At 35.0% G+C, this 21,487-nt stretch overlaps 1 protein-coding gene and 1 long non-coding RNA gene across 2 annotated transcripts in view; one reads left to right on the forward strand and one right to left on the reverse strand.

The window, feature by feature from the left end:
- Positions 1-450, reverse strand: part of LOC101696340 (uncharacterized) — a 52,188-nt gene extending 51,738 nt beyond the window's left edge. Inside the window, exon 1 of the long non-coding RNA XR_206023.3 lies at positions 278-450. This is a non-coding gene — a long non-coding RNA (uncharacterized LOC101696340). The remainder of the gene's footprint in view (positions 1-277) is intronic.
- LOC147824446 (3',5'-cyclic-AMP phosphodiesterase 4D-like) overlaps positions 1-21,487 on the forward strand; it is a 483,409-nt gene that overhangs the window by 287,104 nt on the left and 174,818 nt on the right. The gene's annotated exons all lie outside the window — the stretch shown is intronic.

The following is a 21,487-nucleotide window of genomic DNA, read 5'->3' on the forward strand; positions in this document are numbered from 1 at the left end:
TTTAAGAAACTTCCTAGAACTCTTACAACTAATGATGGTGATATGGTTAATGGTTCAATGATACCCAATTCCCCCCTGCTTCACTGTACATGATTTAGGTATGAGGAAGGATGACAATTTCCCCAAAACCTAGGTACCTGTTTTTGACTCTACTGCTTTCTGGTCACCCATACAACACACATACATAAGAGAAGCTTTCTAGCAAGACAGGTGGCAAACCTACCTGGCTAGTACTGGAGAAAGAACGGTTATGAGAGAGTATGACAAGTTCTCTTACCAGTCTGTGTCCTTCCCTGGAGAATATAGTCTAATGTCTTGTAACCTGATGGACCACATTCACAACTTTTCTTCCCTGTATGTGAACATACATGTGTGTCCCTGTGAGTTGATTGCATGTATGTGAGATTTATATGTGATTTGTGTTTATATATATGAATGTTAAATGCATGAGTTTTTATGTGAGTGTAGTGTGTGTGGCATGTGTTATGTGTGTCTGTGAGGTACGTATATGTGTGGTGTGACAGGTATATATGGAAGTGTGTGAGTGAAATGTGTATATTTTACTGTGTTCTGTGTGTCTTTGAGGTGTGCGTGTGTGTGGAGAGTGAATATGTTAATGTGTTCTGTTTATGAGGTAAATGTGTGTGTTTCTGTAGTATGTGAAAACTATGTGATATGTGTATTTGTGTGAGATGTGTGCACTTTCATGCATTGTTTATGAGGTTTGAGTCATGTATGTGTTGTGTGGGGTGAGGGGAAATAGAAATGAAATGAGAGAGTAGAATTTGGACAAATAGACATAGTCAGGAGATCTTTGTTCACTAAAATAGTTACCACTGAATGGGCTGTTGACTTGAACTTTGGAGTTTGGATGAAGTGCCACCCAGCTCTGTAACTCACAAATATTTGCAAGCAGCTATACCTGTAACATCTTAGTTTTCCTATCCCTGAAAGAAGAGAATTTTTACTTTAAACAACCAAAGGGGCAAATGATTATGTTTCAGGTTGGAGCTACTGATAGACTGTAAAATATTACATGTATGTAAAATATTGCATACTTTTATTAGGAGTGAGATCATTTTTCCAACATCATTTGAAGTTCCAGAGCAACAAAATAACATGCAGGGCATTATAATGAGAAACTTATCATTATGTACTTCTGACTTAAAGGAAATTTAAAAATGAATTTCATCGATAATATATTATATGTTATATCAAAAGAATGACATATATTGTCCAGCTAATGCTTTTTGCTTACCAAGAGCTTCCAGTGTTAATTCATGGAATATCCAAGCCCATTGTACCTAGAAGCTTTGGCCTGAAATATGGAGCAGCAAATTGAATCATATAATAAGAAAAAACTTTTTCCAAATAATTATATTTGGACATATTGAAATGAATTGAAAATATATAGGTTAGTGTGTTTCTTTAGTCACTATGTGATCCAACAACTTCACTCCTAGGTATCTCTCCAAGAGATTTGAAAACATATAACCACACAAAATTTAAACACAAGTGTTCATAGCAGTAGTTATTTATAGTAGACATCCATATGCCCATCAAGTGATGAATAGTAGAAGTGTGATGTATTCATACAAGAAACATAATTGAACAATAAAATAATTCAGTAGTAATACATACTATTACATAGATAAACCTTGAAAGCATTATGCTAAATGAAAGAAACCAAAATGACATAGTGCACAGTTCACTTTATATCCAATGTCCAGAAGAGACCAGTCCATAGAGACAGAAAGTAGATGAGTGGTTGCCTAGACAGGGGGCTGGGGAAGAAAGAGTTAGTGATTGACAGCTGAAGGGTATGAGGTTTCTTTATAGAATAATAGAAATCCTTTAAATAGTAGTAATGGATGCACTATCCTGAATATACTAATATTATTGAACTCTACCCTTTAAATTGATGGGTTTTGTGCTATTTGTATTATTTCTCCAAAAATCTATTAAAACAATATACAAAATAAGCAGTGAACTCTTCCCATTTGTTAAATCAGTAATTCTGGAAAAAGCCAGTAATGACCTTCCTGGTACAAATGAACACACACACTCAAGCACCCAGACAGGAGAGGAAGCACTCACACTCACAAAGCACTTCAACCACAAAGTCTGTCTGTAAGCTGTTCCTTTGTTAAGGGCAAATGACCAGGGTCAGGGAAATAGATGAGTGACACTCAACTCTTTAATAAATGGGGATTTAGTCTGAAAGCAGCAGGCAGTGCTAAGTGCTAGGTGAAAAGTCATTCTCTCTTCCTTATTCCTCCATTCTGTCCCTTCCATCCTCCTCTGTTTTCTCCCCTTTCCTCTCCTTTTCCTTCTTTTCTCCTGTCCCTCTCTCCTTGTTCACTCCTCTGTACCCTTTGTCCTCCATAAATGGATACTATAGTGAGTTAAGTTCTAATTACAGTTAAGTGTACATTTGAAGCCACTTTTTTATTGATTTTGAAGTATCTCCAGAGAGAAGATTGGGAAGGTGAATATTGGGGTAAATCTTCTGTGGCTAAATTGGTAACAGGAATAATTTTTAGATAGGTGTTTCTCCCTCGTTTTCTTCTTCTGTAACTTGTCACTGAGTCTCCAGTCCTACAGAGTAGGGTACTGTGCTTATCTTCTGATCATTTTCATCTCCCTCCACCTCCACATATGAATGTCACTTCACCTAGTTTCAGATGATCTTTCAAGGAAGGAATTTATACTCCTATTACATCCTCAAATATAATCACTATCTTTGAAAGCATTCTTTGCTTAACATTTAATTGAAGAATAATCAGTTCAATATGCAGCTGTGTGAACTAAATCAATAGAAGTATTTTATAAATTTCACTTGTGAAATATTGGATAATATCTTTAAGAAATTCAACTTTCTATAAAGTGTCTTTTTGCATTGAAATGTTTCTGGAATGTGACATTTCAATTCTAATTACTATTATTAAATATTGGTGAATTTGTTTTGAATAACAAGTCAGATAAGTGGTATTTATATATTGTGCAACTCTAAGATACATATTTGGTAAGAGAGAATCACTGGTTCAAGAAGTAAGAGAATTCAGCATCTCTTTTTTGTCAATCTTATATTAACTGCATTTATATTTCTGACAGTTTCCATGATTTCATTTTTTAAGAAATAAGCAATCAGGGCCAGAGATTTAGCTCAGTGGTTCCAGCGCCTGCCTTGCAAGCCCAAGGTCCCGAGTCCGATCACCGGTACAATAAAAAAGAAAAGAAAAGAAAAGAAGCAATCAGATCTGAACTTCTGTATTGAAATAAGTGTTTCCTGGGTTCTAGTTATTGGAACTTTTGAGATTTGGACAATGGTTGAGAAGTTTTCATAATTCCTCTTCTCTTAAAAATAATTGACAAACTAATAGAGTTTTGAGATTTCTATCAAATGGTATACAATCCTAAGGAAATTAACAGGCCACAGTTAACCTCTTAGTTAATTAACAATGATATCGTGAATATGATAACATTGAATATTAGGCACGCAAGTTGCATATAGTATTTTGCAAAGCAAAGTTCTCTCAGCACATTCTCCATGCTTATCATGATGTAGCCTGAGCAAACAGCACAAACATTGTGTGCAATCCAAGAATCTGAGCTGATGTATATGAATGTTTATGTGGCATTTGTTAGAAACTGAGTACATATGAGAAAATATGTAGAACTTAAAATTTTTCTAAAATCATTTTTTCAGTGGCTTAAAAAGTACATTCTAGTAAAGAATGATTGACCACAGGCAGGGACTAATCTATGCACCCTCTATGTTCTGGTATGCTTGATTCACAGTTTACATTTCAAGAGAACCTGACTCTTGAGAAGGAGATCAGGCAGCAAGAGGCTCATTTAAAGACTGCTTATGGGTCGGCCATATGTAGAGGGGAGGGAGGAAAAAGAAAGAATGAGAAGAGGAGGCAGAAGAATCTGCTCCTGAAGAAGGTTTTAGTAGATCTGATAGAGAATTCTAAGCTAGGATGCTCTTCAGAGCTCAAATTTGGGTGATGGGTTGGACCCTAATAATTTCTTGTTGACCTAATCTTAGATGTTTGGAAAATGTGTTGGGTGCTCTTCAGCTGAGACAATTTGCAAAGAGGACTGAGAGCTGAGAGCACTGCCTGAACCTAATGCAATAAGTTTTCTTATTGAAAGGAAATCAACACAGCCTCCAGTACGTTTGGCAAGCTATTTTGGAATCAGCAGGCATTGAGAATTCCACATGGGTAGATTTCTTCATTCTTTCATTCCTCCTTTGTTTCTTTCTCTCCCCCAACCCAGTGCTATTTTGAAATGCTTTGAAGATATAAGCTGTTAATTATCATGAAAAATTGTTTTCCATATTCAGTTCCACATACCTAGTGACAAGTACTCCTGTGATAGTCCCTATCTGTGTGATGCTGGATCCTGACCAGGTAGAACGTGAGAGGGAAGATCCAGACAACATAATTTTTTGCTCTGTAGTAAAGAAAAGAAATGAATATTTTGAGCGTCCATTAAATATGACATCATAAACCTTTCTTAACTTTATTAGAAGTTAATAACAAATGAATCTTGACTTTGATCTGAAACGTTGTGCCTACTACTGTTTTACTAAAATAAAAAATTATTAACCAATGTATATAATAATACCTTGTTAAAACAATAACATATTCACTTGGGTTTGGTTATTTTTTTTGGCTGGCTGCTTACTCATCTTTTTATTTCTTTAGCTATTGCATGACTTAAACCACATACAAAATATTAAATTTTAGAGAAGATAATTCAGGGTTAATTCAGGGATATATGAGATGAATATTTCTTTTTTCTTTTTTCTTTTTTCTTTTGAAGTGGAGCATGTATTGGTACATTTTAGGCATACATAATGATAACACCCATCATAGGGTATTTGCACCTGTGCATGATATATATCATGCCTCTTAATGACCTTATTAAATATTTGTTTTCTTAAATCAAGGGATTATAATGAAACAAGCTGTATAATTCATGGAAACTACTAACTAGGATTTTTTGTAGTTGTTTAAAGTTATGGTTATGTATGTATATTTTTTACATAAAGATAACTCAAGTCACTGCTTTTTGATTTTAGTTTCCTGGTTCCACTAACTACTTGAATTAGTTCACAGTAGAGATAATTTGTATCAATCCAGACTCAAGAGAAATTAGGAGAGCTTCTGAGATTTTCCTGTGACTAAAAGAGCAGTTCTTCTGTTTTGTTTTGTTTGTTTGTTTGTTTTGGTACCAGGGATGAACTCAGGACCTTGCACTTACAAGGCAGAAGTGGAACCACTGAGCTAAATCCCCAGCTAAAAGAGCAGTTCTTTATTGACTACATTAAGTGTTGTAGTTACTAAAAAGACATAGTGCTTTAAATTGAGCCATTTTTCTAATCATTCCTATTAGTTCTGAAAACATGATTGGTAAAAGGTAATCATATTGCTGAAGGAAATTTGAAGAGTATGCATGGGCAGGGGAGGGGAATATTGAGTTTCTTTCTTCCTTCTTGTAAATTATATATTCTTTTCAGCATTGCTTTGACTGTATTTTTCATGTAAAACCTGCTGGATGCTGAAAAGAAATTCAAAATGAAGAGTTTTGTTTTCAGCTTTAGACCTTAATAATTGGTGCTCTTTCTTAACTTGTAGACAGAAGTCTAGGTAGTTCTTTAAAAGAAACTGTGCAGGATTAGCTATCAATATTTTCCAATCTGATGGTCAATTTTTGTTTTCAAAAGTGCTCATCTTAAGTAATTATTTTGTGTAAGAATAGAACTGTAGTTTTGTTCATTCATGCAACAAACATTTCCTGGTGACACATGTATGCAATTCTGGAATCAATGCTATTTTAGTGCCCAAGCTTAGGAAAGGCTTCATTTTTGTTGCTTATAAAATGTTTCCCTGGGACCCTATGAGGCTGAGGGCATATTTGAGCATAGTTTTCTTCATCCTTGTCTTTTGATTTCCTATCTACAATCTCTTTTCTGTTCATTATCCTCTCTAATCATTTCAAAATCCTGCTTCCCAAGGTAATCCATCTAGCTTTTCTAATCTTCTAACTTCCCATTACTCATTATTTCAATTCCTTCTTGTGGCACCCGATTGCTTTCCTAACCAATTTCGATTACTTATCCTTATCTTGAAGGCCATTCCCACTCTGCTTACGTCTTTTCTGTTATCACCTCTGATTCCTCCTTCTGCTCACATTTCTGAATGCATGTACCCTTCTGAAGTATGAAAATACTTTGGCTTTATATAATGGTGTTAACTTAAAGAGTTTTAATCTCTTCCCCTGATCTCCTAAGAGAAGAAAGTGCTGTAATTGGGCTGTGGTTCAGAATTCACCAAGGCAACTGGCAGTAAAATCTTGTGCTTAGTGCCCAATTTTCTAGAATGCCTCAGTTTCTTTACCTCATATTCAACATTCATTAAGAACTATTGAGGGGTGGCAGTATTCAGCCGTCCTATTTCAGGTGGTAGTCTGTAGTAGCAAGCAATTATTCTTAACCAATCATATACTCACAGAATATTAATACAGATAGTAATTTTTGATATGTAAGAATCCAACTTCCTCTTGGTGTAGAAAACCAACTTATAACATCCTTGTTGCTTTTAACTTGCCTAAAAGGAGAAGGCATCTACCCATAAGACAAGCTCTGTCCTAGCTGCTTAGGATTCATGTTTAGAAAAAGTATTCTTTCAGCTGAATTCTGTTTTCCTGCCACTTCCTTTCCTTGGTAAGGTGTATAGCTGGGAGGATAAAAAATAGCCTTAATAATCTCGCCTTGCTTTAATAATACAACTGAACAACAGCTATAATTTCCTAATTGAGCCTTTCGGTTTGGTGTTGTATGCCTAAATTGCTCCAATAATTCCTCTTGCTGCAGAGTTTTGGAGAGTTTTCATACTCTTGTCTGGCTGCACCTGAAATGATATCTTGATGAGCAGAAGCCATAAGATGACCCAGGTGTTGCTTCTCAATTACCACATTTAGGCATCAATGTTGAAGATAGTTTTCATGGCCTTAAAATCAATGAAAAATTAATCATCGTCTTTATCCTTTAATGGCTATTGAAGCTCATATCATAGTATTATAATTACTAAAATATCCACAGCCTCAAACATGATTTAAAATTATTATGTAATAAAATATATAACCATATTTAAGAGTCCAACTAGGAAAACTACTTTGTTCTTTAGTCTTGTATTTTGAAGAACTATAGAGATGTCACTAAACAGTATTTTTAGAATTCTCGATTGCTTACACATGAGCACTTTGGGAATTGTTCAGTGAATATATCTCCTGAGCAATTTGTTCCTTGAAGTTATCAAATCCTTCTTGGAATGTTTTTTTTTTCTTCCATCTTGTGATGTGTGGGTGGGACTGGGTCATCAGCAACACAATGAGAACTTTACTTCTTTTTTCTTCTTAGTGAAATGTTCTGTTCTATTTGAAAAATAAAATATTTTACTTTTTTACTATTTTAGAAGTTCTGGAGTCCTCTGTGCATTTAACCTGATCTCTTGGAAACTACATATATGTGTAATCACGAAAAGAATTTGCATTTACTTATAGAGGTAATAATGCTACTGGCGTCAAACCCATATTCTGCTTTAGAATATGAATTCAAGATTGAGAATCATTGATTTGGTTGTACTTCATTTTACATTTGTCTTTTCTTGAAAAGATATGTAGAAAATAAAATCATATTAATAATTTATATGTTTAATTGTTCCATTCAATTTTAAGGCAAAATTATTTTATAAATTAACTCTAATTCAAATCTTTACATATAGAATACCAGGTTTATTAATGTGAACACCTTTATATAATCTTATAATACAATCTTCTTCTGAGTATTTTCTTAAAATATTTTCATAATTAAAAGTACTTTAAAAAGTGTGCTCTATAAATGCTCAAGCTCCTACTTTCTTCAGCTGTATCTTCACTTATCTCCTGCATATGTGATATGTTAGAAGATACAGGTTAAGACAATTTTTAATTCTTTAAAGCATTTCACAACATGCACATTTTCTAGTTATATTTAAATAGCTATAGGTATATCAGAAATTGCTGTTTTCCTTATTAAATCAAAACCTTTCTGAATCCTCAAATTCAAAATTGAATATATATATATATATATATTTGAAAGAAACACAGGAAATGCCTGCCTCATTAAACGGATATTCAGCACATGTACATTCACAGTTTAAAAAATAATCATCCTAGCCTTATGAATGGAAGGTAAAGTTTTGATAAGTTTTCTGTTTTTACATATAGCTTTAGTTAACCAATATTAGCACATAAATTATTAATCAAAACTATCTGTAACACCAGCTCTGTGATAACTACCTTTTGTCTCATGTGGTTCGTGTAATTTGCTGAATTTAATGAAAACTTCCATTTTGACTTTAAGGGTGTGACTATGCCAGATTATGTGCATTTTGTAGGAAGGGTTATGGGGCCAAATAAACATTTCAGACCTGAAGAATATGTCACTTATATGTTTTTTGCTTTTTGTCAGAAATATACAAGTCTATCGCAGTGTCATTCTTAGCTTATTTGTGTTTGTGACTATTTAGCCAAACGTGTTCAAAACACATTTCTATGCATTGAGAACATAAAATTTGTGGAGGTTCTTGTGTAATAATTTTTAAAAATATTTCTGAAAAACTGTGCACATACCACCAATACTTATGTGTTAGTAAGCTCTCAGTCACTGTGACAAAATACCTGACATAAATAATTTAAGGAGAGAAGGTTTATTTTGGCTCTTCATTTCAGGCTCTGGTCAGCTGCCTCTAGTGCTTTTAGGCCTGTGGTGAGGCAGAAACATTATGACAGCCTGGAATGGCAGAGGAAAGCCACTCACTTCATTGTGACCAGCAAGAGCCAGAGAGAGGGAGGGTAGGGGACAAGCTGTACCTTTCCAAGGCCAGCCTCAGGGACCTACTTCTTCCTGTGAGGCCCCACCTCCTAACAGCAGAGTCAGATAATTAGCTCATCAGTGGATTAATCTACTTAATGAAATTAGAGCCCTTCTGATCCAGTCACTTCCTGAAAGTCCATCTGCTGGCAACCAAACCTTCAACACAGTGAGCCTTTAGGGTGATAGTTTGGATTCCAACCATAATAACTTATAGGGCAAATTAAATTTAAAATGTAGTATAAGTAAAATAATATTTTATTCCAATGAAATCAACAGAAAGGTCATATATATATATATATAAATATATATATATATATATTATTTATATATATTTTTTTGTTAATAGGACTTGGCATGTTTGCATTCCTGGCTGATTTTAGGAATCAATTCCTTAGAAACACTAAATATCATAATTTGGCATTCATAATAGATTCCTATTCATTTTATTACTTAGTCATAGTATAAAAAAAGTTGCATCTTCATATCTCAGGGCAACTATGGTGGTTGACAATGGGTGATCCAGGTACTTGGTACCTGTAGCTTTATATACCTAGGGAGCTCACATTTCAGAGAAGGGAATATAACATTAGGTAACTACTCAACATTTAATTAGAATGCAAAAGGAAGTCACAACAGGCTGGTAATATAAGCATGGCGGAGACAAAATCATTGTGTAAAAAACTGTTCCTAAAGTTAGTTCTAGAAGCACATGAGCAAGTCAGCCCACCATTAGAACTATTTCCAGTGCCTTAGAAAAAGGCCTGTGCAGGTGAAGGACTCTTACCTAAGGAAACAAGCTGACCTTTACAGTTATACAAAAAGAGTTTTCTTTTCCCTAGAGCTGAGCACCATTTTGTGGAGGGTATTCTGAGACATTCTTCTGATGCAGTCTCCATTTTGATAGCCAACCTTTCGTAAATGACACTGCTTTCATTAAATCATTCCATAATCTTTTGAGGGAGGAAATAGCTGGCCTCTAGCAGGCTTTCAATGTTTATTTGTTTTCCAGGATTGTTTCTTGCATAGGAAAAAGTAGTCCCTTTCATGAGAAATGCTCCCCTTGGTTATTTTATTTTAATGTTCATTTATTCATTTATTTGGTACTGTTAATTGAACTCAGGGCCTTGCCCTTGCCAGGCAGGCAATCCACTACTGAGCTACATTGCTGGCTCCCCCTTAGTTATTTGACAGCACCAGTGGCATTTGTGAAAATGGGATGAAAGCCCAACTCATGGAGAAGAATATGCTGTTTTAAATCTGGGTTGTCTTTTAAGTTTCTTAGTGTAATGCTCAGTAAACTGAGAACCCCCAGTTGTCCCCCTGATTAAAACACACACATTATCAACCACTATCTCACACATGACTTCACATAAGAAATAAAAATTCTGTCAAGCTAATATCAATAGGAAACATAGTTTACCAAAAACCTTGAAATACATGGTGATGAGAGCATGTGGACTAAGTACCAGTGTAAACAAGTGGCTTAAATTCTCTCTCGATGTAGACACCTCCAGTGAGCCATGTAGCATGATTGTTGGGATCATAATTCAAGAAAAATCCACACAGCAAAATATAGAGGCACTAATTTTGTTACATTTGAGGTCCACATATTGTGACACCAGGTTTTTTCTGGCTTTATGGCTAAAGATGGGTCAGGAATTTCTGATACAGCCATTCTTAAAAGACAATTGACTCAGAATGCGAGACAGAGAAATACTAGAAGTCTGACCTTCAGATCAGTTCAACACTGGATCAATAATACATTACTTAGACCCATGCTGTGCCACAAATCTCCTCAGCTGGCTTCCAAGATCCCATTTTACCTCAAATAAGCTGGTTGAAAGCGGTCAATATGGATAAATTTGTCCAACTGGCAGTTTGCTGATTCAGGTATCATGAACCTCCAGCCACCATGTAGATGTCTCCCAGGTCTTTCCTGTGTAACATGCTAGCTTGTCATTACTGGGTGCCTACAAACATCCTACCTGAAGCATAGAATAGCCTTGATCATTGAGTTAAGCCAAAGCTTGTTTGAAATTCCCCAGACTCTACTCCATGGACCATCTCATCTTTCTCAGCATGTAACCTTCCCATCTTGACTTCATAGCATTGGTGAACTTTCTAAATATACTTGGTATGATCATTTGGGTGTTGGGAGAACTGTGGTCTATGGCCTCATGCATTATTAGTGAGTAACTAGTAACACAATTTTGTAAGTGTAATTAGTCATGACAGAGTAATCAAATGAATAAAAACTTTGCTCCAGTAAGGAAAATTGCTGGGATTTTTTAATGTAACCTACCACATCTGTACGCAAGGCACTTAGGTGCTTTGGTAGCATCCTTACTTGCTTTCTTATGATGATACTGGGTACTATGAGTAAAAGGAAATGTAAATTGATGCTCAGTTGTGTTGTGCATATGAAAGGTTAAATTTGAGCAAGATCCTGTACTATCAGTCCATTTTTTACCCTACATATTTTTGTAAGTTCTTTCAAAAAGTCCAGTGAGATAAAACTGATATATAATGAGCTGCCATATTTAAAGTATGCAATTTAACATATTTCTGTATCTGTATATTATCTGTGTAAAATCAAAGCTTCAAGACAGCAAATTGATATTTCACTCTCAATGATTTCTCTTTCTCTTCATCATCCCATACACCTTCCTTTTCCTAGCAGTTCCATCTACCAAGTTGTCTGATACTCAACTGAAGAGGGAGCTTATGCAGATATCCCCAATGTCTCCTTCCATACCCCTTCCTCTTGTCTGCTACTCACTGAGCAAACTCTACCTGCCTTGATTTCCTCAGATTCCCAGCTTGATCTGCTCAATGTAGAGAGACTGTCTGGCAGGTAGGCTTCCTCTCCCTGTGCTGAGGCAGTAACTGTGGAGGTCACTGGCCCCCTCTCATTGAATTCCTTTCTCCACTCCCTATGTTGAGCTATATGTGGCTAATGTCTGAAAGCTTGTTTCACACATTTTTTTCCAATGATGAAGTTCTTTCACAAGGGAGCTTATACCTGGCTTCTTTCACTCCATCTTAGCACAGAACAGAATTCCCCCCAGTGACTGTTTTAACTGAACTATTATCTTATAGTCAACATTAGAGAAAAACTTTGTAGAGATTATACAGTTTAAATGACTTTTCCTTTACATGGTATTGATTTTACCTAAACAGAAGAAGTTTATTGAGTATATTTCATTATGTAATTATGACAGATCAATAGAAAAAGATTAGAAAAATGAACATTTATAGAATGACTCTCAAAATGTTGTGGTGGATACTTTTTGGCAGTTTTTCTTAGTGAATATGTTTAAAAATATGTGGGAAACTATATAAATTCAATAAGGATAAATGCATATTTATTAATAAATAGCCAATATTTTAAATTATAAACATAGTACGTTTCTTAGTAAAATTAATTATAAGGTGAAAATTGTTACAGTTGTACTCCTATCCCCAAAGAGAAATCCTACAAAATGTAAAATAGTTCTTCCCTAAGTTCTTTCTATATATCAAAAAAACCATGGTAAAGATAGCTTTCTATATAAAGGGAAAGAAATTATTCTGAACATATTTTCTTTCTAATTCTTTTACTCTGTACCTAATCCATACAGGTAAACTTCGCCATTTAAAGAGCCCCTGTATAGTTGGTCACACAGATGAGCCAGTTTAATCAATTTACTAATGACTCACCTTCATATTTCTCCCAACATGTTGTGATATTTTTTCTTTTTTTATTATTTCTTTAACATTTCTAAATGACAAATTGCTAGGTCAAAAATAATGTACACCTAATATTGCAGTAGTTATGCAGAAGTTCATACAACTTTTGCCAGCAATATATTAAATGTCTACTTTCCAAAACTCACTGACTCTGGTCATTATATTGTCATTTTAATCTTTGCCAAAAACATTGATTGTCATCTTTCTATCTACCATATATCTATCTATACCTGATATTTTAATGATCACTTCTTTGATTATTAGTTATATTTCTATTTGCTTTTTACTCATTTTAGGGGGATGGACAGTCTCTGACTATGGATTTTGTCTACTTTTATATTCACTTGGTAATGTTTATCTTATTTTCTTATTCATAACAGCTCATTTTATAGTATTTGTTTTAAAGGTTTTGGGGTCTTTGTTTTGTTTGTTTGGATTTTTTTTTTTTCAGTTCTGGGATTGAACCCAAGGCCTTCACACTGAGCTTCATCCCCAGACCTTTTGAAATTTTTTTTATATTGAGACAGGATCTCACTAAGTCACTAAGTTGTCCAGTCAGGGCTTGAAGTTGTGATCCTCCTACCTCAACCTTCTAGAGTGCTACAATTGCAATCATGTGGTACTGTTCCCAGCTAAAAGTTGTTGTTTTACCTGGATAGTTTTCTTCCACAGTTTTAAGATTCCTGTTATAATTCATGTTAAAATAAAGTGGACTTTATAGAAAAGTCATCAAGTATTTGATGTTTTGACAACGTTGAGTCTTCCTTCAGGAATCTTTTGAGCCTTAAATAGTTCCCTGCAAAGGACAAAGGAAGTGGGATTGGGATTCTGAAGATCACAAGGAAATTGAAAGTTTGACAGTTGTGTTCATCACACCACTATCCATGATGTTCTCACTGGTGTACGAATATGGTGAATCTCATCAACTCGTATGCCTTAAAAATATGCTGTTTACTTTATCTCAATTATGACTCAGTGAAATTGTTACTTTTAGAAAGTGGTACCAAGCAGAGAATAAACTGCTTTCAGCAAAAAGTAAAAATTGAGTTTGATCAGATTTTTTGTGTGCTATCTTGGTTAGATTGCTCCTGTCATAGTTACAGTGGCTTTCTAAAATAAATTGGGAAGCTTAAGAAAGTCATTTTAACCTTCCAGACTAAAGAAACTGAACAAGTAGTTTCAAATCAGATTCCACCTTAAAACCTCTGAAATATAAATATAATTTATCAGTAGCATTTTATGGGAACAGTTTTCTATAAATTTATGAGTATGAAAGAGTACAAAGACTACACAAGAGGAAACAAAAGACAGAACTGTAAAATTGCTGTAATTCTGCACCATTTAGTTAAAAAATAATAATGGCCTTGTAATAAACTTTTAGAGAAGAGTATTGAAATGGAGGCATTCTCAAATAATTTCCTTTTAGTAAAACAGGTAACAGTATGATTCCTAAAAGCAGTGTGAGATTGAGTTGTGTACACACGTCTAGGGTAGGATTTATGGAGCTGAAGGTCACTGAAGAGTGTAGGAGAAGGAGAAACTGTTAGGAGAAGCTGTCAAGTGATGTGCACAGTGTCATGAGCCATCCCTGGCTTAGCTTGGCTCCACCCAGGGATTGCCTTGAAGGACTGTGTGCCCTGGCTCCACTACTGTAGCACAAAAGTGTTCCTATAATGTTCAGGAAATGACTCAAAAAACCTTCTCTGGCATAATAATAATTTAAGTCAAAGTCTCTTGATTAGAATTGGAAGGCATTTGTGTTAGAAGAGAGCTATTTTATCAAAAACAACACTTGGACAATAACCAACACATATTTTTATGTAATCCCTACTCCATGCCCCCCAACACAATATACTTAAAATTTGGGAGGGGCGAAAAGATCAGGTAATGGGAACAAGCAGAAGGGAATGTGATAGTAAAGCATGTGTTAGGAAATAAAGTTAGATTTTGCTGTTTGTCTTGTATGCGTAGCCTAAGCCTGGCTAGTGTCCTAGGATTTTATGTGGTTCTACCTTGCCCTGCCCATTGGCCATTTCTCCCTCGATGCCTTGAAGGTACCTTGCACTCAGCATGTTCAATTTGTAACTCATTATCTACTCCCCAGTTGTTCAGCTACAAGCCTCCTTTTTCCTTTGGACCTGTCTTCACATCCTGAGAATTCCACTATCTAAGTAGCTGTTCTTCTTTCCTTCTTCTCTACTCTATTAGCACTGTTTGGATTGAAGTTATTGGCCTCTCAGTCTTGTTTCTTCCCTTCAGCCAACCCTTCCTCCAAATTATCTCACTAAGAACTACCTTATTGAACTCCAGTTACTTTTCCAAAACACAAGACTTTCTCATGCCTGTAATTAACTTTAGAGCATATTTAGATAAATTACGTTAAAAGAGTATTCACCACAGTATTATTTATAATAGAGGGGGAAAAAGGAAAGAATCCTAAAAATATTTCAAAAGATGGAATTACTTATATCTATAGGCTGTAAAATAGTAACTGAAATGTTATTACAGATCCAAATTTAATAATTTGATAACTTATACATTGTTATTTAAAAAAACCAATCTACTAAATAATGTGCATAGAAAAATTTGTGCTGAATATATTATACTACAAAGATTTCTAGGTGATGGAATTTAGCATGAATTGTTCTACTTCCACCTCCCAAAAACTGAAAACAAAATGAAACAAAGCTAGAGGAAAAATTCTTCTAGGTGGCACTTATAAAAGATACTCTTTTCTGAATTTCAGTGACCAATCAGAATCCTGTAACTCAGCACCTGTGAAAGGCCATATACAAAATTGACCAAAGTTCTAAAAGATACAAAACTAGGGACTTCAGGACATCTTATATTTGCTTCATTTTTTTCCAATGAAATATTTTGTCAAATCTTTGATATAAATACTGCACACTGTCCTCGATCTACTATTGCTTACTCCTTGTGTTCACACTATACTTTTACTTTATAAAGAAAAAAACCTGTGCTCATGCATGTCTTTGAAGGCCTAAGAAGAATGATGCTTAAGGGTTGGGAAGTGGAGCAGGAGATGGCAAAGACCTGCTGCCCACATGCTTAGTTCTATATCTGTTTCTCAGTAAGGTTCCTAACAGGAATTCATTATTCTCAAGCATTTGTGTTTGCCCATACAGTCTTTTATGTAGCATGTATGATGAATCACTTTTATTTTTTATTAAATGGTAGTAGGATCTGGTGTCATACACAGACTTGCTCAGTCAGCAGATCAAGTTGTTTTTTTCCTTCCCTTTGAGAGACCAAGGTCCAGTGTTTGTGTGTGCTTCTACACAAATATCCACTCCTACCCAAAGAGGTTTTAAAATACACAAACATTTTGACACTGCTTTTGCAAAAATGATTTTATTAAATCTTATCTATTGTGGTGGGTTGGGAGTTTTTTATTAGTATTATTATTATAACCAATCATCTCAAAATAAATATCTCAGCCATTGCTGGAAAGGTAACAAAAGGTCAGATCTAATTCCTTCTCGTATCATTTTACTTTCTTTTCTTCTTCCTTTTTCATTTTCCTACACACTCAGAGTCTGTGACATGTAGTTGTCATGTGTAATGGCATTAAATTAACTGATTGGAATATTTTATTGATTTCAATGTCTACATGCAAAGATTAGTCAAGAATTCTGAAAAAATAGTTAAGTAATTAATACTGATACTCCTGGTATTACTGTGGTGACTTGCTATATGTAAAAACATGTCCTTAGAATGTACAGCAGAAGAGTGTTTTAAAATATTTAATATTAAATAATAGTTATGGCCTTCAATTTAAGTTCTAATTTTACTATTACAGATAGCTATTATAGATATGTGTGTGGTATAAAACTTCATTTGTTGTTTTAGAATTTTAAAAATTAGTAATAAATCTTAATTTTTTTTCTCTCCACCAACAAGAGCAAAGCACTTATCCCAATTATAAAGTAAAACAGACAAACAACAACTACTCTGTTTGTTCATTTTATTTTCTGAGGAAGTCAGTGGAAGAGAAGGTTTTAAGAACATGGGAGGGCTCTGGGGCTGGATAAGCAAGGGTTTAGATCCATTCCCTGGCATTGATTAGCTATGCCATTTAGTCAACTCATGAAAGCTGAGGATGAGTTTCCTGTCATGCAAAATGGCAATAGTCATAGCACAAAATTGATAGTGTCCTTATGAGATGGTGTCTTTATGAGGTAATGTAAGTAAGGTGGAAATGGACTTGGTATAAAGTAATTACTCAAAAGCAACTTTGAGAATGTTTTTATTATTCTAGGAACTATCACTTGCAGCTAGCAATATTCTGCCTTTTGTTTACATTTTACTTTACAGTTCACAAAATGCCTTCACAAGTATGACCCCTTTTTTTCCTTACAAGAAGCAGGTAGCATAGAAACTATTAGCTCCATTTCCTAGGGAGGAAACAGAGTTTCACCAGTTAAATCACTCAGCTAAGGGCACACAACTCATCTGTAATAGGACCAGAGCAGTCAGTGTGTCTCCTATATAGGTCATACAGGTGGCTAAGAGGTAGGTAATTCCCAATATGTTTTTTATTTGAAATCAGTTTTCACTCAGTAGTGAACTGTGACTTTTGAATTCTGATCATTTCCAAGGGTAGCTTTATGCCATGTGATGCTACCTCACTGGGCGCCTGCAGCATCAGTGAGCCAGAGTTAGCAGCGAGCCATGCACTCATGAAAGCAAACCACCAATACTACAATGTATTGCATTGCTCTGATGTTTGGGAAGCATTTTTCACTCCAAGTATTTTTAACTTATGATGGGTTTATTGGCCCATAACCCAAGGTAAATCAAGGAACATCTATGTATGCTTCCTATAGCATGGGAAAGGAATGTTTAGTGTAAGCAGCAGTTAGATTTCCACATGTTCATTTCTGTCATTGGATGCTGTTCCCATTACAAAAGTTGTGACCTTGCCACTCATTGAACAGATGGCATTGCTTGATTAAAATCAGGCCCTATTTAGAACATTTCTACAAAGGCTTTCTCATTTGGGGAATCATTTCTGCCCACTGAAGTAGTTTCTTTTCACCAGTTGAGCAAGCAAAACCCCCGGCCATCTTTTCATAAGTGCTTTCTGTAACCTCTATTCCAGGAGGGCAGGTGTTGGACTTATAGTTTTAGAAGTCAGCTTCCCATTTTCTTAAGAAAAGAGAATATTGATGCTCCCTTCATAAAGACAAAGTTCTATAAATGTGCCCATTCTTTCATTAATTAGGATTGTATGTCTTCATGGACAAATTACTTTGAATAAGTAGATGTCTGCTGAAGCAAAATAATGTGTCAAATGTACACATGAAAGAAAGGGAAGGCTGTAGGAGAAAAGGCTAGAAGAATATACTGCATATTTTGGTAACACTTTAATCTACAATGTAAATTATCCTAAGCATTATATACAGGCGTATATATACATATGTGTGTATCTCCATGCTTCAAAGGCTAGTATGTAGAAATGGTGAGACAAAATACACCCAAAGCCAAGTAAGATATGCCTGCTAAATGTTAACTTTTTAACAGAAATTCTTCAATATAGCCATACCTACATAGTCAAATTTATTTACACGTAAAATTAATCACTGTTACTGAGCCATTTGTGGTTGAATTTGGAAAATATATGTTAAAGTAGTCAAAGAGCAGTATTAAGAGACCTTTCAGGCTTAGGAGTGACACCAACTCAGATTTGTGCCTTGATTCTGCCACATAAAAGCAAACTTTTTTCAGACAAACTATTTAATCTTTTTTAAGTCAGTGTTCTCCTCTGAAAAGTGGAGCCACTGATGCCTGACTTATGGAGTAGCTGTGAGGATTAAATGACATGCACAATTCAGAGGGCTTCCTCACCTAAGTCTCTACTTACACTAGTTGACTAGGGTGACATAAAAACATATCACAAACCGGATGGCTTAAGCAGAAGAATTCATTATCTAACAGTTCTGGACTATAAACATCTGATATCAAGGTGATGGTGGAGTTGTATGCTTCTGAGATCTGTGAAGAAGGATCTGTCCCAGGACCCTTTCCTGGCTTGTAGATGATGTTCTTGTTTTCACTTCATCTTCGCTCTGCATCTGTCTCTGTGGCCAAATTTTGTTTTTAAAATAAGGACACAAGCCCCACTGGAATAAGTCTCAACCTCCCCCAATATGTGCTCATCTTAATTACTACAGCTGTAAAAACCCTATTTCCAAATAAGGTCACATTCTAGAGTATTGGAAGGTTAGGACTTCAGTGTATGAATTTTGGTGTGGAGACACAATTCAGCCCATAGCACTATTTGAAGCTCCCTTTTTTCAGAAATATTTTGCCTGACAGCTTTTTCTAAGAACAATCACCCCTTCATGCTGTCCCTTTCCTTTACACTATGTATAATTACATAATGTAAATCATAGATTTGTTTATTTGTGGCTTTTATATCTCCCACCCTAGCCTGAAAATTCCAAAGGGTATGGACCTTACTTACCTGTCTTGGACCTTACCTATCTGAATAGGGAGGTGATGAATAGGGAGGTGCCTGGTATGAAGTAGCTCTTCAAGAAATATTTGTATGGCAAAATAAGATACATTTTCTGGCTCAAAGGTAGTGCTCAACAAATTATAGAAGCTAAAAGTACTTTTAAAAGGCATATCATTCTCTACCTAAATTGGTAGCAGCTGGCCACATGTGACAGATACAAAATGTTTTATTCCAATAAATGTAAATTTAAGTACCCAGTAGTGCCTACTGAACTGGGCGGCTCAGGTGAAAAACATTTCAGCTATTGCAGAAAGTCCTAGTGGGCACTGCTGGACAAGGAGAGAGGACCACTGAAGCATGGATGACAATATTATTAGTAATCCAAGGCTGAGCCTAATAGGGGAGCATGACAGTGGCCTCCCTGGCTTTCTGTTGTGCTACTTACTGGGCCCACCCTTGTTTTGCATTCCTTGCCATGTGTATGGCAAACAGCCTTTTCTTCAGTTGTTAAATTAAAAATATAACGAAGTTTTCAAAAGTTGTCTTGAGAATCTCATTAACATAATTGCTGTGGATACTAGAGCAGCAATTTTTAATTTTTACTTTTGGTCTCTTTAATATTTAGACAAACAGTATAGATGATGAAAGACTGTTTTGCACAATTGAAGAATGGCTGCTCGAAAACAAGGTCTTTTAGGACAAAGAACTAAGCTATTTCTGTTTGAGGATAAATTATGATGCAGGTAGGATAAAAAGGAGGGAGCAGGTGTCTGTGTATGGGCATATCTCTCCCCTCTATCCTGGAAAGTATGTGGATTTCCACCATCCTCATTCACTGTTGTCTTAGGGAAAAGCAGAACTGTGACAATTTCATGTTGAGAAAGTAAGCAAAAGGTACCAAGGATTTCTCATAGTTCCTATAGATAACAAGCTATATTTTATGGCAAAGTCTCATGCTTTGTGTAAAAATCTGGCCTTCAGAGCAGTAATACTCACTCAAAATGTATTACCGAATCCTGAACCATACTCCTCATGATGAATTCATTGATACTATCTGATAAATACAGGCTACGAGGGCACAGTTAACACATAATGCAATTAAAAATGCTAGCATATTATTTGCATAAAATTATGTGCTTAGGTAAGAACAAAATATGAAATATTTATGGCAATATGCAGAAAATATGTTCCTACTTTGGAAAAAGATAAAATAAAACTCAAAGTAAATACCCTAAAAATCCTCTCTTGCTGCCCCCTTTCTTCTTCTTGAACAGCAACAAACTGTTAATGTCACATCCATAGTGACTTTTCTGAAAAAAATATACCCCTGGTAATCCCAGGGTATTTGTAACTGGAATATCATTCACATCTTTAATCTCATCACCATTAACTTGAGAAATGGTACTTGATTACCATGGGTGAGTCAAGGCCATTTTATCCTGGAGAACTCAAAATGCTGCTGGAAGAGCTGGCATGTAACTGAGTTCTTGCTGCCTGAATATGATTGTAGAATAGAATAAATATTCTCTAGGACCTGAATAAAGGAAGGATGAAAAATTAAATGTGTGCAAAATACAAACTTCTTCATGGGACTATCAAGCTATTTTTCAAAAGAAATAGAAGTGTAATTATTTGAGGATTGAGGAACTAAGAGAGACAAAACGTGAATATATTTATCAAAAAAAAATCTTCAGATACAGATTAAAGAGCAAATGTATGTTTGATGCATGTGAAGCAATAGAAGTGTATATTTTCAGGGTCTTAAAATGCCTCTGTTCATCAGTGCATTTTGATATTTTAGCTCACTACTCATTAAAGTTATTACCTTAATTTATTTAATCAAAATATTGACTCTATTCTCACTCTGCAAATAACTTGTGACATGATTTGGATCTTAATATGTTTTCTACAACTGAAAACTAAACAAAATATTGCTGTATCATTAAACAATTAATGCTTTCTGTAATATTCTTATTTTAACTTACAAGTTTTTATTAAAAAGCTTTGTGTCTGTATATTTGCAAACTACAAGCTTACAGTTAGCTAACCAAAGTCAGGTAATAGAATCTCCAAATTAAGGAGTCATTCATTTGTTCAGCAAAGGAATTGCCATTGAATAAAGAAATCTGTGGGTCTGTATATTTTTAACAATGCAATATAATTTTTCAGCTTTACTGACATACACTTAACACATAGAGACTGAATATATTTAAGGTGTACAACTTGACATTTTAATGTACATAAATATATTTCAAAGTGATGATCACCATGACTTCATATTAACATTTTAACATTTTATCATATTAACATTTTATTTAAACAATCTAACTCTCTAATTGATTTTG

This window comes from Heterocephalus glaber, unplaced genomic scaffold, assembly GCF_053883595.1.
Source record: "Heterocephalus glaber isolate CG9 unplaced genomic scaffold, H.glaber_assembly_v1.0 deba00001543, whole genome shotgun sequence".
Classification (NCBI taxonomy): domain Eukaryota; kingdom Metazoa; phylum Chordata; class Mammalia; order Rodentia; family Bathyergidae; genus Heterocephalus; species Heterocephalus glaber.